General features: G+C 26.7%; 1 protein-coding gene and 1 long non-coding RNA gene across 9 annotated transcripts in view; one reads left to right on the top strand and one right to left on the bottom strand.

Moving 5' to 3' along the window:
• LOC149031076 (uncharacterized) overlaps positions 1-1,215 on the top strand; it is a 112,956-nt gene extending 111,741 nt beyond the window's left edge. The window contains exon 4 of the long non-coding RNA XR_016178052.1: positions 589-1,215. This is a non-coding gene — a long non-coding RNA (uncharacterized LOC149031076). The remainder of the gene's footprint in view (positions 1-588) is intronic.
• The window catches only part of CARPA (Carbonic anhydrase-related protein A), a 231,849-nt gene that overhangs the window by 173,800 nt on the left and 40,595 nt on the right, over positions 1-17,454 (bottom strand). The gene's annotated exons all lie outside the window — the stretch shown is intronic.

The raw sequence follows: 17,454 nt of genomic DNA, 5'->3' as shown, positions 1-17,454 counted from the left end.
TCATTATTATTAATTACAAAGGTTTGTAAAGTTTCGTTAGATATACTTAAAAATAAGAAAATTTATGCTATGTAATTCGTTAGATATTTTCTTTTACTTTGTGTACGTGTTATATATATATGTGTGTGTGTATGTGTGTGTGGGTATATAAGTATGTTGCAAAAAAGTAAACGTTAAGCGTAACAAATTTTAAAGGAATTTCAAAGACAAGCTTGAGTCTTTTAAAAGAATTTATTAAAAAATACTTGGCATGCTGTTGCAACTTGTCCTCTTGCTATTATCTTTACTTTTCTAGTCGATCATTATTAACGAACCAAGATAAAATAAAAATATAAACAAAAGAAAATAATATCTAACCGTAAAATACGAGACAAAATTTTTACAAAAAAAAAAAAAACCTATACAATAATATTTTCTTATCCTTTTGTTTTATTCTCGTTGTCTAACGAACTGTATAAGACACTTTTTAAAATATTAAAAAGACAAGATATTTCGCAAAAAACATCACAATTTATTTCCACTTCTTATTCGTTATAAGATAGAGGATAGAAATTCACATACTAATAAAAATGTTATCTTTCAATCTAGAAACGTAACGATCCACGGCAAAGAGTAGCAAAAGAAGGAAGAGGAAAAGGTGGAATTGAAGAAGAAAAAGAAGAAACTGGAAAAAAGGTACTTACGGCTCGACGAAATTGCTTTAAAAGGGCAGACTTAAATATTATAAAAGGAAGAAGGTAATATATACGTGTACATCATTTATCTATAATGCATATACATATATATATATACATATATATATACATACTTGCTTATGTATTTAACAATGTACGTATGCATTTGTGATATAAGAGTAGGTATACAGATATATATATATATATATATAGAGAGAGAGAGAGAAGTAGAGGTTGCGGTCGAGTTAGCTAGCGTACGCTCACAGTCCGGATGAGAAATGATACGGAATTTATAATGTAGTGCGTTCCGGTTACTATCCTCTTCCAGGGTCCAGCTCTCCAAACGTGTGTAATCGCGATGCAAAAGGATTTATTTTATCGCTACTCACCCTCACTTTCTTCTATTCTTTCTCTTTTCTATCTTCTTACTCTACCACACGATTATGCGCCATTCTTTCTACCCTTTTTTACAATGAAATATAATATATATATATATATATACAGATAGATAGAGATGGATAGATAGATAGTACCAGTCGTGTTTAAGATATAAGAAGAAAACTCGGAGAAATGGTTTACTGCAAAATTCCTTAATCTATACCTTTTTTTTATTTCCTATACGATTATTTATTTTGTCTATTTTTTCTAGCGAGTTTAGGTTTTGAAAATATATATATATATATAAGATTGTTATTTCAATGTAAAGGGTTTTTTCCTTTTTGTTCTTTTTTTTTTTTAAAAAAAAGAATAATCTACGTGCGTTAAATTTAATTCAATTTACAGGAATACTTGAAAATAATATGTTGCTAATGTGTATTAATTACAGAAACAATTGGTGTAATTTGTTCATATATACAATTTTAAAAAAATATTAATTATAATTGTGAGAAAGTGTTATTGAATTATTGCTTAATGAGATTAAAATATAATTTCTTTAATGTATATTCAAATTACACGCGTCAATTCTTTTGAAATTATCCGAAACGCTGTAATTGCATTCTCCCCACTCTTAGCCTCATTTTTGTGAGCTCATTACTGAGTCAACTTTCAAAATTGTTCTTTCTATTTTCTTTCTTCTAATTCTTTCCAATAAAATATTCCATTTCTATTGATTCAATTACATTTTTATTTCATATAATTAATCCTTGTTTTCATCATCTCAACATAACCTATCTGAATCAACGAGAGGACTCCATGTTGGAAAAATTTCGAACTTAAATACGCGTATTGCAACTCACGAAATTCGATATAAATATCATTCTTTTAGATAATTTCTTATAAGTTACATACATTATAATTTTTTGTAAATTACATTCCACTTTTTATTTCATTGCTACAGAGAGTAATGACTGTTTTGTATGTGTACGTGTCCCTTTTAATTTTTTTCAACATAATTGAACTCTTACTCCTAGAGGAGTTCACTCCTCCATTTTGTTGTTCATTGGCACTTTGAACTTTCTCTATCATAGAAAAATTAATAAATGATTGAATTGTGCAAACAAAAAAACATAAAAGAATATGATGAAATATTTTGTTTATATACATGGTGAGACAAAATATTCGATGAAAAAAAAATAGAAAATTTGGATAGAAAGGATTTGCATAATATCTACATCCCCTACAAAATATCAAATATATCGATATAAATTTACTCGAACGTAAAAAGAACAATTTAGATGTAGGTTCGATTCGATGACGTTACCAAGAGAGAGAGAGAGAGAAAGGGAGAACTTTATCCGTCTGACGAAGCAATTTTCAGAAAGGGAAAAAAAGATTATGTCGAACAAGTGGCGCGATGATCGTGCACCGTCCAATGGTACTCATAACATTTTTTTTTCTCTGCTTTTTTTTTACCCTCAAACGAATACGTGAGCTCTTTTGATTTATAGAAAAAAAAAAAATTTTTTTAATAAAAAATGAAAAAAATTATTTTTTAAATACGAGGAAAAAAAAGAGAGTGAGAGAGAGAGAGAGAGAAAAAAAAGAAATAAAAAAAAAAAAAAATATATATATATATATATACGTTGGTGCAACGTATTACAAATTTGATTTTCAATTACGAGTTTCGTCCATATCAAGGTTCCAATATATATATATATATATATATATATATATATATATATATATATATATATATATATATATATAACGCATATGTAACTCACGCCTTTCTACAAAAGTACGCGAAAAGGGATTTGAAGTAATTCCACTCGTGTGCCTATTCGTGTATTCAAATACTCCATGTGTATGCTTCATCATCGAGAACTACGTTTTTCATAGAGGAAAAGTGTGGGTAAATACGAGGGAAATGTAATAGTGCTGGGTACGCGCTTCGAAATTTTTCTTCATTTCCTAGGATTTCCTTTTTCTCTTTCTCTCTCTTTTCCCTTTCTTACTTTATTTTCTTTTTATTCTTTTTATAATCTTTTTCATAGACAGGATTGTGCAAGAGAAAATAATATTTTATCAAACGCATACCACGTATCGAAATTTTTGTATCTTTTGTTTGTTCAATAGAATAAGATTTCATATTTTATTGATTAATATTTCAATGATCAAAAAAAGAAAAAAAAATAGAAAAAACAAACTTCAATGCAAAGCTGTAAAGCTGTAATTTTCGAGATGCTAGTTGTGTTCCTGTTTTTTTTTTTTTTTTTTTTTTATAGAATATGAACAGCAGTTTTTTATTTTCTCAATACTCTCGAATTTCAATAAAGAATTTTGATATTTTTGGCTAACGTGAATATTATTTGTTTTCTCATCAATATTAATTAACAAATAAATAAATATGAATATAGATATTTTTATAATAATATTGCGTAGAAATTTGTAATAATATTTATTTCAATAAATAACACACTTACACACTGTTGTAATAATATAAATAAAAAATTATACGTGCGTAGTATTTTTTAATGAAAACAACTTCTTTCTCTCTTCTCTTTTTTAATATTTTCTATCGAAATAAATAAAACACTATACAAACTAAAAGTAAATTAAACAAAATTTCATTTTTTGTTTATTTATTGAAAACATTTTTTTTAGTATTCTCTTATCTAAACAAATAACAAGTTAAAAATTATTTGTTTTGTTTTTTTACTGTGTGTTACACTTTGTAGTATTTTATTTCTAAAAAAATAGAACTAGTATTTTTTTTATATTGAAAATTACATTTTTATATTACATTGCTTATTTCTTAGTCGAATAAATATAAATTTCATTTGTCAAATCAAAAAGAAAGAAATTAAATTGTTCAAAAATGATACATGTGATCTATGATATATGTGATCAAATATAAATAATCTGTTAATCAAAGATAATATTATAAATTCTGTCAAAAAATGGAGGAAGCGGTGGAGGAGGAGAAGAAGAGAATGGCAACGGATTTTTCAATGATTAATGAAAGAAATCCGATTGATTTTATACACGTAAAACACACATACCAACCAGATTTGAGAAAAAGCACAGTATAACAAAAATCGATTTTATATAAACTGAAAACTAATACTATCCATGGAAGTCTCTATATTTTGTTCGAAAGAAGAAATTGAATCGATCGATCTTATCAAAAAAAAAAAAAAAGAACGAAAAATATATATAACAACAAAAAATAATCGTTCGTGTACACGCGAAAAATGAAATGAAATAAAACAAAATTCTATTCCATTAAAAAATAATTATTTTTTTTCTTTTTTAATTTTCAGATAAATTTTATTCTCATCGATGATAAATTCTTCTTAATATTAATTAAAATTAAATAACTAAAAATAAATAGATAAAATAAAGCATAGAAATAAATAATAATAAAAATCAATTTTACTAAATATCGAGAATAAAAATTGGTTAATATATTTTTCATAACACTATCGTATGCATTTATTTATTCGATTTGAGAGAAAAACAAAAAAATAAAATAAAAATCTAAAATCACTTTAATACCATTCGGAATACTAGCAAGTACTTTGTTAGAAAAAGAAAAAAGAAGAAGATGAGAATATAAATATAGACAAAGAGTGAACTTTAGATTTCCGTGGAATATTTTTCAAGAAAAGGAGATAAAGTGAAAGAACAAAAAAAGAAAATAGAAGAAAAAGAAGAGGAGAAAGAAAAAGAAGAAAAAAAAATCTTCCGATAGCTTCAACGATCGTCCGTTAAAGCACGAGCTCACGTAATCGTTTCTTTCTCAAACGAAAGCAAGCACATATAAAAAGAAATAAACCAAGACAGAAAAAGAGCCAAAGAGAAATATAGGAAGAGAGAGAGAGAGAGAGAAAAGAGAGAGTACATAGAATATCTAGGAAAAGCGAGTACAATGTTATGGAAAATTCAAGCGAAGGAACGCCATTACTTTTTTATTTATTCGATACCGTCGCATTACGAAAGGGGGTCTAAATTCGATACTTTCTCACACCGATATAGTTATCCTTTTTCTTTTTAACTTATTTCCACCTTACTCCTTGAACTATCCTCTCTCTTTTGGCCAAGACAACGTATAATAAAAAGAAAGAAGAGGAAAAAGAAAAATGTAAAAAAGTCAACTAAGAAGGGAAAAAAATAACAAATTTAATGTATGCAATAAAAAAAATTCTATAAATAAATTTGATAATATTGTTAGTAAAAATTAAGGTGGTTTGTTTGGCCAAAAATTAATTTAAAAAACAATACGTGCGCGTCCTATTGAAATTAAAATTAAATGAGATAAAAATTAAGATATTTCATATTATTTCTATTTTAACGAGTAAAAATAGAAGATATTAAAAATTACAAAAATTAATATTCTATAATAATTATATTCATTATATTATAAATAAATCCAATAACGATTATAAAAAATTATTTTAATCAATATCTGGCTCTATTTTATATCACAATGCATATAATTTATATTAATAATATAATAATTAATAATATTAATATAATAATATTAATTTTTATATTATATATAAATTTATATTGATTTATATTATATTTACGTTATATAATAAAATATATATATAAATTTCATTTAAAAAAATAATCATTAAAATTATACTACAAATAATACACAAAACCATTTTTTCCAATATATATTCTTTGTTTTATTTATAACACCATTATAATTACCAGTACGTGTATCCGTTATTCCAAAGTTAGATACGAAACTATGGAAAGTTAAAAAAAAAAAAAATACAAAAAAATAGAAAAAAAAAAACAATCCGAAAGATACAAAAATTGATTCTGAAACGTGAAAGGTTCTCGAAATAGTAAACAAAGGTAGAAAATGTAAAAAAACAGGCTTGGGGTGTGGTGAATTCGATGAAAACGTTCCGAGTGATCGCGAATTCAGCATTCAGCAATTCATCCGATTTTCTTCCTTTCTCTCACACTATCACTCGCTTTCTCTCTTTTTCTCGAGCTATCAATCGAAACGGAGTCGCGAACAGGAAAAAGGTGGAGGGGGTGGGGGGTAGGTGGTCGGTAGGGGTAGGTAGATAGGGGTGAAGAAGGATAAAACGACCACCAGTCCCAGTGCTCGTCGTTCATTACGATTCCGTCGATTTTCTGATTCATCCCTCTCATCCACGTGTACGATTCGATAAAGAGAACTTGTCAATCAGTTTGAAAGGTTTGTTCGTTGTAAATTGTGGACCTTTTCTATGCGTATCTTTCAACCACCTCTCTGTCAACCCCCTAATCCCTTTTCTACTACGTTTTTTCTCTACCTTTTCTATCCCTACCTCCTCTCCCCCCAACTTTCATTCACCTCCTACCACCACCACTATTCATTATCCTGCTCATTCTGTACTTTTTGTTATTTTTCTTTTTTCTATCTTCACCGATAGAAGGTATGAATTACCAATATTAACGTAAACCCTCTTTTTTAGGTAGCAATCGGTAATTCACATACGTTCGATACTTTTCGATACAAGTACTAAACGGCGCCGTTGAAAATTGTTGAAGTTAAGGATTTTTCAAACGCTTTGATGTCAATTCATGGTGTACAGCTCATGCCAGAAACATTGGGTTCATGTTTAATTTTTGTGTTAATGGAATTTTCTTTTTCTTTATTTTTTGAATCGTTGGAAAATAACACCAAACGCAAAATATTTGTTTCGATTGATTATTTGGAAATAATATTTGTAATTATGATAATGATTTTAATAAAGAAATCGTATGAATCTATTATTTAAAAATATAAATAATTTTTGAACATGAGTTAAATCGAAATATCAATGCATTCAATTGGTTTATTCGTTATCATAATTCATCGTCACACTTTATAAAAATCAAACGCGTAAGAATTGTTTTACGATATTTCGTTAATGATTATTTATTTTACGATACAAAAAAAAAACAAGAATAAGAAAAATGAAAATAATTCTTAAGGACAGGTAAGAAAAATAAATATTTTTTGAGGAAATATTTGTAAGAATACAATTGGAATTTGAAACGAACACGCATTAAGGAGGATATATTTATTAGAAAATTTTTCGATAGGTTATATCGTATCTCTTACTTCTAACGTGTACGAAGAAATTTTCCTCAATCTGATCGATATAATATGACCGAGGAAAATTTTGAGTGGCGCGAGCTACCGTTCCTATCAGCCGTGAAATTGAACCACGCGCGGTTTCACTCCATGTCCCATAGACCTGTGTGTCGGTGAAGATTTCCACCATGAGGATAAAAAAAGATAAAAGAAAAAAAGGAAAAAATGTTTTTATACAATATATTTATTTATATTTATTTCATATTATGTACTAAAAAAATAACACATGCATTTCCCTGTTAATTGAATAAATGGAAATTATTATTTATCTTACTTTTTTTTTATTTATCAACTTATAAATCGCAACCCCTAAAAATTAAAAAAAAAAAGAAAGAAAAAAAGAAAAGTCAGTATATTTTCAAACCAATCAAACGAAACGAACTTGATAACAAAAATTAAAATAATAATAATAATAATAATAATAATAATAATAATAATAATAATAATAATGATAATAATTAGGGGAAATTCATCAAATCGATAGGAAATATCATAGAAATAATTCGAAAAGCACATAATATCATTTCCAAAAACAATTTTGCAACGATCAACACAGAGAGTATTTAAAAAGAGAGGAATGGGTTAGGCGGATAGGTGGGGGTAGTGAAAGGAAATGAAGGGTGTATATTTGGGATAATACCGAGGGAATATCGCTTTAATACGTCATTTTTAACGATACAAGAACGCGATAAAACCTATATAGTACGGTTGAATAGACCGAAGTTTCATAACGTCGTGTTCGGTCTACTACTTTAGATGATCGTATAAGCTCTACATAAGAGAGCTTAGTATGACTGTTTCCGGTATACATATTTTCATATATATAAATATATATATCTATAAAAATCATGTATATATAATATAAACAAATGATAAACACTTTGAAACGTTAACTATACTACTCTTGTAGGATACTAATCCTTTCTTTATAAGTATACTTGACAAAGGTACCAAATAATATAACATGGAAAAGATTAATAATTTTGAGAGACCGTTAAACGCGTTAAACGTTACATTCGAACATAAAATATAATATGCACCCATAGGAATCTTTTCGGTTTATGTTACAAACGCGAGTCCTGAATATACAAATAGAAATCCTTCTAAGTTTTTATATGTTAAAAGGTTTCTATAAAATCCACTCTCTCAAAAATGACGTTTTTAAAAAGTAAATTCTTGTATTATTAATAACTATTATATTTTAATCTTTTTCAGTTTTAAAATAATTAAAAAATATTCGTATATAATTTCTATATCTTCAAATTCAAATAAAATAATATTTTTATGTATGTTGCACTGAAGTATGGAATTAGTTTCGTGAAATAATTGGTCATCGTCAAAAGGTTTTATATGATATTTTTTGTCACAAATGTAAATATGACGTCAACAAATATTTTTCATTTATTTTTATATCACATTTTTGTACTTTTTCAATTTGAAATACTTTAATATATTTTTTCTTCACAATTAAAATTGAATACATTAGCTATTTATAATATACGAAATATTATTTTGATAATGTCATAATTTCATTCATTACGATTTTAAATATTTACAAGTATTCGTAGAATTTTGTTATCCTTCAATGAAAATATAAAATAAATTAGCAGTTGTACAATATCCAATATTTCATACAACAAAATTCCATATATTATTTCTATGATATTTTTTATCATACCTATAATATATCATATTTAGAATTTAATTATCGCATAGTTGAAATATATTTATCAATATATTTTATATGTGCTGTAACATATATATATTCATATAATATATTCATATTAATTTTGTATACATGCAAATATTTCGTTTAATATTCTATGAATATAATCATTTTTATTTGAAATATTGACTCTCCCAATAATTAGCAATAATCAAAATAATCTTAACAAACGCGTTTTATTTTTTCAACGTTATAAGAAATAATTGTTTTAATTTATTTATTTTTTATTATTAAAAAAATTGTATTATTAAATATAATCATTAAATTTAATTAGTTAACGAGAGTCTTTGTTTCGCTTAAAAAACATTTCATCGTATTTCATATTTGTAATGCAAATTTTTCGATTCGTCGAGACGCTTTCTACCCTTTTCTATCCTCTCTCTTTCTCTCTCTCTCTCTCTCTCTCTCTCTCTCTCTCTCTCTCTCTCTTTCTCTTTCTATTTTCATCAAGACAATAAAGGGTTTCTTCAAGAACGAGATTAAGAACCTCTTAGACTTTTGTTGTCTCGGATACGTCTTTTCCAAGGAACTCGAATTATCGCTAGTAAAGGATATGGTGGAGGAATGGGGGATGGAGTGGGGATGGGAGATGAAGTAAAGGAGGTTGGAGGTAAGTACTCGGCGTAAAGCCGCGAATAATATTTCTCGTGTCTATCACAGAAACGCAAAGTTCATCAGAGAACGTAAAATTTAGATTTAAATTTACATTAGCGAAAGTAAAGTATAATCCTCTCCGTTATTACTTATGTATATATAAAAGGAAAGAAAAGGGTGTGTCACGTTATAAAATGTGATTAAGAAAACTACTACGATACAAATTATTTATCTTATGTTGTTTTATGATACTCAAAATCTTTTAAACTTTAATAATAAAAAAAATAAAATAAAACGAGAAGAAACAAAAAAGACAACATTTACAAATTAAATTGAAATATATATATATATATATATATATATATATATATATATATATATATATATATATATATATATTATTGATATTTTATATATGCCATATATTATTTTAATTTATTTAAAATTATGTATACACAAGGTGGAATTTGAAATTTCATAAGTGTTTCTATATACTCGCTAGAAAAATATAATATTATATAAATTTATATTATATTATGTTTATAAATATTTATTATATTTAATAAATTATATTGAAAAATATTTATATTTAAAAATATAATATAATAATATATATAGAAAATATAATAAATAATAAAAAACATAATATAATATTGTATAATATTTAAATTATATCGAAATTGTACGATAATACAAAAAAAATTATTCCTATGTTAGATTCAAAACTTTGCAACTGACTAACATATATGATAATTAATTAATAAAAATGTACACATGTATAAGAAGAACATCCATGTTATTTAATAATTTATGAAACAAAAAAAAAAGACAATCAAATATTAATATTCTGTAAAGATTGTTAGATGTGAAGATGTTAATAACATTTAAAATTAGTCATCAGGTGTATGTGTTATTTATGTTTGTCTGTGTGTAAGTGTAGAAAGATTAACCGAGGAAACGTCCTTTTCACGTGAACGAGATATTAAATACTCTCTTTCCCTCTCTCTCTCTCTCTCTCTCTTTCTCTTTCTCTCTCTTTTTCGAATAAAGCTAAGACGTAGGGAGATAATGAAGTGCAGATTTTAAAGTGACAGACTGAAAGAGAAACCACCGAAACGAGGCAACGACGACGACGACGACGAGAAGGAGAATGACGAGATAGAAAGAGAAAGAGAAAGAGAGAGAGGGTTGCATTAAGTTGACTTTGTTGGTGTTAGTGATCGCATAGTTTGCTGTGCTTTCTCTTCTTCGTTGGCTGTTCTCTAAACGACTTTAGAGTATCAATCAGTTGAGATATTTGCGTTAACGATTAACAAACATCTAATCGAAATAGTTGTTTTATCGTTTTCACCTAATCGTTTTAAATCGATATAAAACAAAGAATTAAGATAAATATCATTATATCATAAAAATTGTTTAAAATAATTTATTATGTGATTGTTATTTTAAAAAATTGTATTAACAAAAGATAAGTTAGTGTGTGAAAATAAAAAAAATTAGAAACATTTGTTTATTGTTGAATTTAATAATAAAAAATTGACGTTCCATAATTGTGACATAAAAACATGCACATAATTAATTTATATATTTTTATTATTTATGAAGAAATAAAAAAAACTTATTAGCGAAGTATTATACAAGACAACACTAATCATTAAAAATGACGACAAATTAAAAATTTATTGAAATATTTTTAATTTAATTAATAATAAATAATTATAATTAAATATTTAATATTATTTAACACTATTTTAAATAATTAATCTTAACAATAACAAGAAATAATAAAAATACGTCTTATATAAATTATTTCATGTTAACATTTTTACGATAAAATAAAAAGAAAAAACATCGTTTCGGTATTAGATAATATTAAGAAAATAAATTGATTGCTTAAAACCAAAGACAAATTAAAATGATAATGAAAATAACGTCTTAATGAAATATCGTTTCGAACAGATAATTACATCAGTTTTTTTTAAAACCGCGTTAATTCGTACGAATATCCTTCATTAAATTTGCATACGATAGAATACTAGAAAGAAAAGAAAAGAAAAGAAAAGAAAGAAGAAAAGAATAAAAAGAAGAGGAAAAAAAAGCCCTGAGAAGCTAACTCGCGATTGAATCAACACGACGTGGTGGTGGTGGTGGTGATGGTGATGGTGGTATGGTGTGGTGGTGGAACGCCCCCTTGAACGGTAGAAAGAATTCCCTTTAGGAATGACAAAAAGTATTCCAACTTCCAGCGTGAAAGTTCCGAACGGCGGCACACATTCACATAATGGGTAATTGGTATTCCACGAGAAAGAGCTTTAGTCGTCTACTATCGGATCTGTAAAAAAACCCTAGAACTCTTTGCACCTTCTTTCGGTTTACGTATTAAAAAAAAAAAAAAAAAAGGAATGAAGAGATAAAGGTACATACCATTCATAGTAACCTACTACGAAACTTTATTTTACGATAAAAAGATAAAAATAAATAAAGGGATGAATATCGTGTTTGGAAAACAACAAAATTTTGTTATTGCTATTGTTGTTAATTATATTATTGTAATTTATGATAATTATTTTTAAAAAAGTTTTAATTTACGATCGACAATAATTATAATATAATATTAACCCTTTGCACTCCGCACGACTTTCGACGCTGGGTAGCAGCAACTCCGCGCGAATTCGCGGCAAAAACGGCACATTTACAGATCCTAGTATAATTTAGTTAGTATAACTTTGGAACCAAATAACGGATTCTAATGATATTGGACTTATATTAATCTGTAGACATCAAGGAACATATTTACATAAAGAACTTTTACCAAAAGAATGTATGTGTGTAATAGCGTTGCAATTGAAAAAAAGCGAGAGCGTTCCATTGTATTTGAAATGTGATACTATTTGATAATATTTCTTTGTACATTATAAATCTCATTATAAAATGCAAGATATATGCTTCTATAAAAACCTTTCTTGTACCGTCGTAAGCACGCGTCTCGCATTCTCTTAGAACACAAAACCCGCTGACATTTTTTTATATATCTTTGTTATTTTACTATATTTATATTCGATGTCTTGTGCTATTTTAAGAAAAAACATCAGGAAAACATGCATGTCTCAAAAAGTTGTGCTGAAATAACTTAATTCCCCGTATTCACTAATAAACTTTAATGTCTCATACGTTGAGACATCGGAGTGATAAGCTAGAATCACGATGTCTCATACGGTGAGACAGCGAAGTGCAAAGGGTTAATATATATAATATAACATTATATAATATAAATAATATAAAATATATTATAATATTATATATATATAAATAATATAAATATATATAATATAAAATAATATTAATATTAATTATAACATAATATTAATATATATATAATGTAACATATAATATCAATAATAATTATAATATAATAATATTGTATATATTTGTTATCTACAATATTATTAATTAATATTAATAATTATATTAATATATCATAATTATTAATAATATAATTTATATTAATCATATAAATATTGTAATATAATATTGTATATAATATAATATAATCGATAATAATTATAATTAAAAAATATTAAAATATTATTTATCAAATAATAATTAATAAATACAATTTCTTAACAAATTAAGAGTTTTGTAATTAATTATTTACCATAATTATCTTCAATAATAATTAACCTAAAATTGTATTTATTAATAATAAAAAGAAAATAACATTTATTTAATAATTTATTTAATAAAAATGTATCTTTTTACATAATATTTCAATGGAACATTATTCAGTTTGGTTCAAGTCAGGCTTAAGCCATTAAGATACAAGACATGTTATATATATATATACATGTAAACGTATACATATGTGTGTAAACGGAAGTACCTAGGATATCTTAGGTTCAAAGGCAAGAGGTTGGTATGGTGGTGGTCTTAGGTAGTACTAGCAGTACCTTTGAATTCGCCTTAGGCGTTTCCATAGCAGCAAAATAAGAGGTTCCTATGGTGGGTTCCTCGAAAGCCTGTCTACCTATCTTTCTCTCAAGTTCGTATATCGGTGAACGTAAACGCATTGAGAACGGTCATGGTCGAATGAAACGTCGAAAGGAGCAGAACCATATTGGCAATAATGTCTACCATATATATACATATGTATCTAAATATATACTTATTATGTATTACATACACGTTTTCCCCTACGAACATATTTACGTATATGTGAACGTGTATATTTGTGTAATCAATGGAATGTATCTGTATAAACACTTACATTTACGTAATATACGTGAGTATGTCTCTTTGTGTAATTGAAGGAATGTATCTGTAGAAACACCCACGTGTATATGTATGCGTGTAAAGGATCGTATACGCTTACAAACGTGTACAGATGCATCTACATCTATACATGCTTGTGTGTTACATGTGTGTTAGAGTATAGGTGCGTTGATGAAGTGTATAAGGAATAGATTTGTATGGGTATGTAGAAATGGGGTATGTATGTATGTATGGGGGTTGTGAACAGGTAACAACGAGGTGAAAGGCGAGGTTAAATCGAGTCGCAATGCTTGCACCCCGTCTCGCACCGTAGGAGAAACGTCAGCTAGTGTTCGGTTCTTGTCAGGTAGGTATAGCTCTTAATTCCGTAGCAGTGACGTCGTTTTAAGGATTACATGGAAAACCTAGCACTAATGTTAACTTCCCTGCCCCTTTAGCTATTCATTGCATACGATATGGGGTAGGGGGTGGTTAGTCTTCTTTTCACACTTAACGCATTTATTCATCTTTTAATTAAAATCTGATCTTTCACTATAAATGTTGATCAACATTTTTATCGAAAAAAAAAATAATAATTTGTAATTCATCAATTTTTATTTATACGATGATCTTAATAGATAATGAATTATATGGTAAATTAGTTTTGATGAATAGTTTTTTATATTTAAAAGCGAGTTTATAATTTATGCGATAAAATATATTAATGGAAAATATTTGAAAAATATAGTGACAATCGATTATAAATAATAGAGTGTTCGATTAAAACACGAGAATGTTTCTATATCGATTATAAACGCTGTTTCTGAATCATCAGTGGTAAATATAAATGAGATATATGGGATTATACAATTGTTATTAATAATAATGTAATAAAAAAACAAACTGCAAGATGATATCGGTAACAAGTAGAGAAATGGGGAGAATAATAATCGATTTTATATATATATATTCCAACCAGTTGCTAATTACAATAATATTATTTAACAATAATGCAACAATATTATTAATAATAAAAATGATAATTGAATTAGAGATTTACTTATTAATTTATTATTTTTTCTTCTTTGACGATTAATTAATTTTTTTTACAAATCGTGACACAAATATGAAATAAAAATAATATATACGAATATTCTAAAAATGATATGAAATAACTCAATAATATAATTAAAAATAATATAATAATATAAATAAAATAATATATATACAATAATAAATAAAATAAATTAATAATAAAAAGTTTACAATAAAAACGTACTATGCGAGATGATATCAATAGCAAGTAACGAAAAAAGGGGGATATAATAATCTAATTAATTATTTAAATATTTAATTGTTAAATTTATATATATATGATCTATACTTGAACGATTATTTTTCTACAAAATCAAAACAAACAAGAGATAAAGAAAAATAATATAAACGGGTTAGATCCTCGAGAGTATTTATTTCTCAAGTGGAAACATTGCAAGGGTTATTCCGTTTTGAAAAACATTTTGTACTTGGGGATCCAAATGTGTTAGGAAGGGTAAAAGGGTGGGACGATGGGTAGGTTAGTAGGTGGGTGAGGGGGAGGTACAGGGAGGGTGAAGGAATGTTTCCATGAAGTTCGTGTCCTATGGGAATAGCTCCCCGTGCGAAAACGTGAACAGGAGAAAAGCAAAGTGAGTGTGAGTTAGTATATGTGTATTTGTGTGTGTATGCGAGTGCAAGGGAAATAGAAAGAGAGAAAGAGAGAGAGAAGGAAAAGCTGCACTTTCATAACGGCGCTTGACGTTTCGTATTCCGTTCCCGTTTTGCACACCGGAAAGTGACGTGTACAACGCGAACTTCGAACCATCGACGTTCCAACGGATCTACCAAGGATAAAATTTAGTCACGTCTCCGTGCACGTTTCCGTCATCTTCGAATGGATTCCGATAGAAAAATAAAAAAAATAACAGAAAAAGGAGAAAAAGGAAGAAATACAAGATCGAAAGGTTAATCTTTCGATGTATTATATATTCAATTTTTTTTCAATTTTTTTTTTTTTTTGTAGTTCGAAATCTTAAGGACAACACGGTAATTACTTTTTTTAAATTTATAAAATTAATTTTTTTATGTTAATAAATATTTAATATTATTCGAAGAAAAATTATCTTTGAAATGTATTTTATTTAAATTGATATTATATTCTATATATATATATATATATATATATATATTTATATGTATAGATTGTTGTTGAAAAAAATTGTTTAAAGAATTGTTTTGTTGGAAAAAAAATGATCTAATTCTCTATAATGTTTCTGGTATGTTTACTAAGGTTAAACATTTAAATGAAGATGTGAAATATCGAGGTAATTACGTTTGGTTTTTTTTTTTTTTAATTTTTATTCAGAGTAAAAGAGAAAGAATGATTAAAATCGATGAAAAGGTCAGTAGGATAAGATAAATTCCTGTATTGGAGTAAAACTTGTCAAAGTCGAATCGGACCAAACATTGTACCAAAGCCCCGAAGCCCAATTCGAATTTTATAATTAGATTCGAGTCGATACATTCACGTTGAGGAAGTTCGCGAACGACCTACTGCTATACGAAACCTACCTAACTTTCTCATGGACTACCGATTTAATGACCAACGCGTGTATACCAAGTTATATATACATATATATGTATATATATAAATATATATATGTATGCATATCTCGATGGTATCATGAAAAGGGTAACAAAACGAATAGGGTCTCCCCTACAAGACATTTATTAATTATACGTTGTCAAAATTCTGTCCAATTATTAAACACATTACATTTTATAGAAAATACAAATGTTATTGTCATAAATTTAAGTAAATAATTAAAATAAATAAATAAATATAAATAATTCTATTTCAAATTTATTAATTTTTTCAATATAATCTGAATAAAAATAATAATATATCTTTACAAACGTTGTTTATAAATAATTTCTAATATTAATAATATAATTATATTATTATTATTTATTTATTATTTAATATCATGTAATTAATATTATAAAATAATTTTAAATAAAAGATTATAGGATATTAATTAAATATTATTATTATTAGAATTAATTATATAAATTAATTTATATAATTATAGAAATATTTGTTAAATATTATTATATATTTATTTATTAAGAATCTATATTTTTGTATACAAATTTATAAATATAATACAACGAGAAATAAAATTAAAAAATTAAAAACAAAATTATAACCAATACAAAAATAGCTGATCAAATATTTTTACATATTTTTTCGACCAATCAATTAAAATAATTATTTTAACAATATTTATCAGTCTAAACCCACCAATCCTATAAAATGTTCATCAAACGACCAATCATCAATTAAATGAATAGATCCTAATCGATTGATAAAGGATCGTCACGTGAACATTAGACAAACGAGAAGGAGGATGAGGATCTGAGGAAGTAACAGGAGGGGAATTCGGGGTTAGGAAGGGGTTGTTAGTGAATTGATAAGAGGCGTGCAGCTGCGGTTGCGCAGCTGTGTTTGCAAATCGTCGTCGTTCGTCCCCACCCACTAACCACCCCCTTTAGAACACGAATATTCTCAAGCCTCGACAAGGTAAGACAAGACACTCGTCCGTCACTCGTAAACTCGATGCCTAACTGTTAGACGTGGGGCTATC

This window comes from Polistes dominula, unplaced genomic scaffold, assembly GCF_049000335.1.
Source record: "Polistes dominula isolate Pdom_NZ unplaced genomic scaffold, Pdom_raw_medaka contig_12, whole genome shotgun sequence".
Classification (NCBI taxonomy): domain Eukaryota; kingdom Metazoa; phylum Arthropoda; class Insecta; order Hymenoptera; family Vespidae; genus Polistes; species Polistes dominula.
The sequence above is the reverse complement of the archived record's forward strand: the minus strand, read 5'-3'. Positions and strand labels throughout refer to the sequence as shown.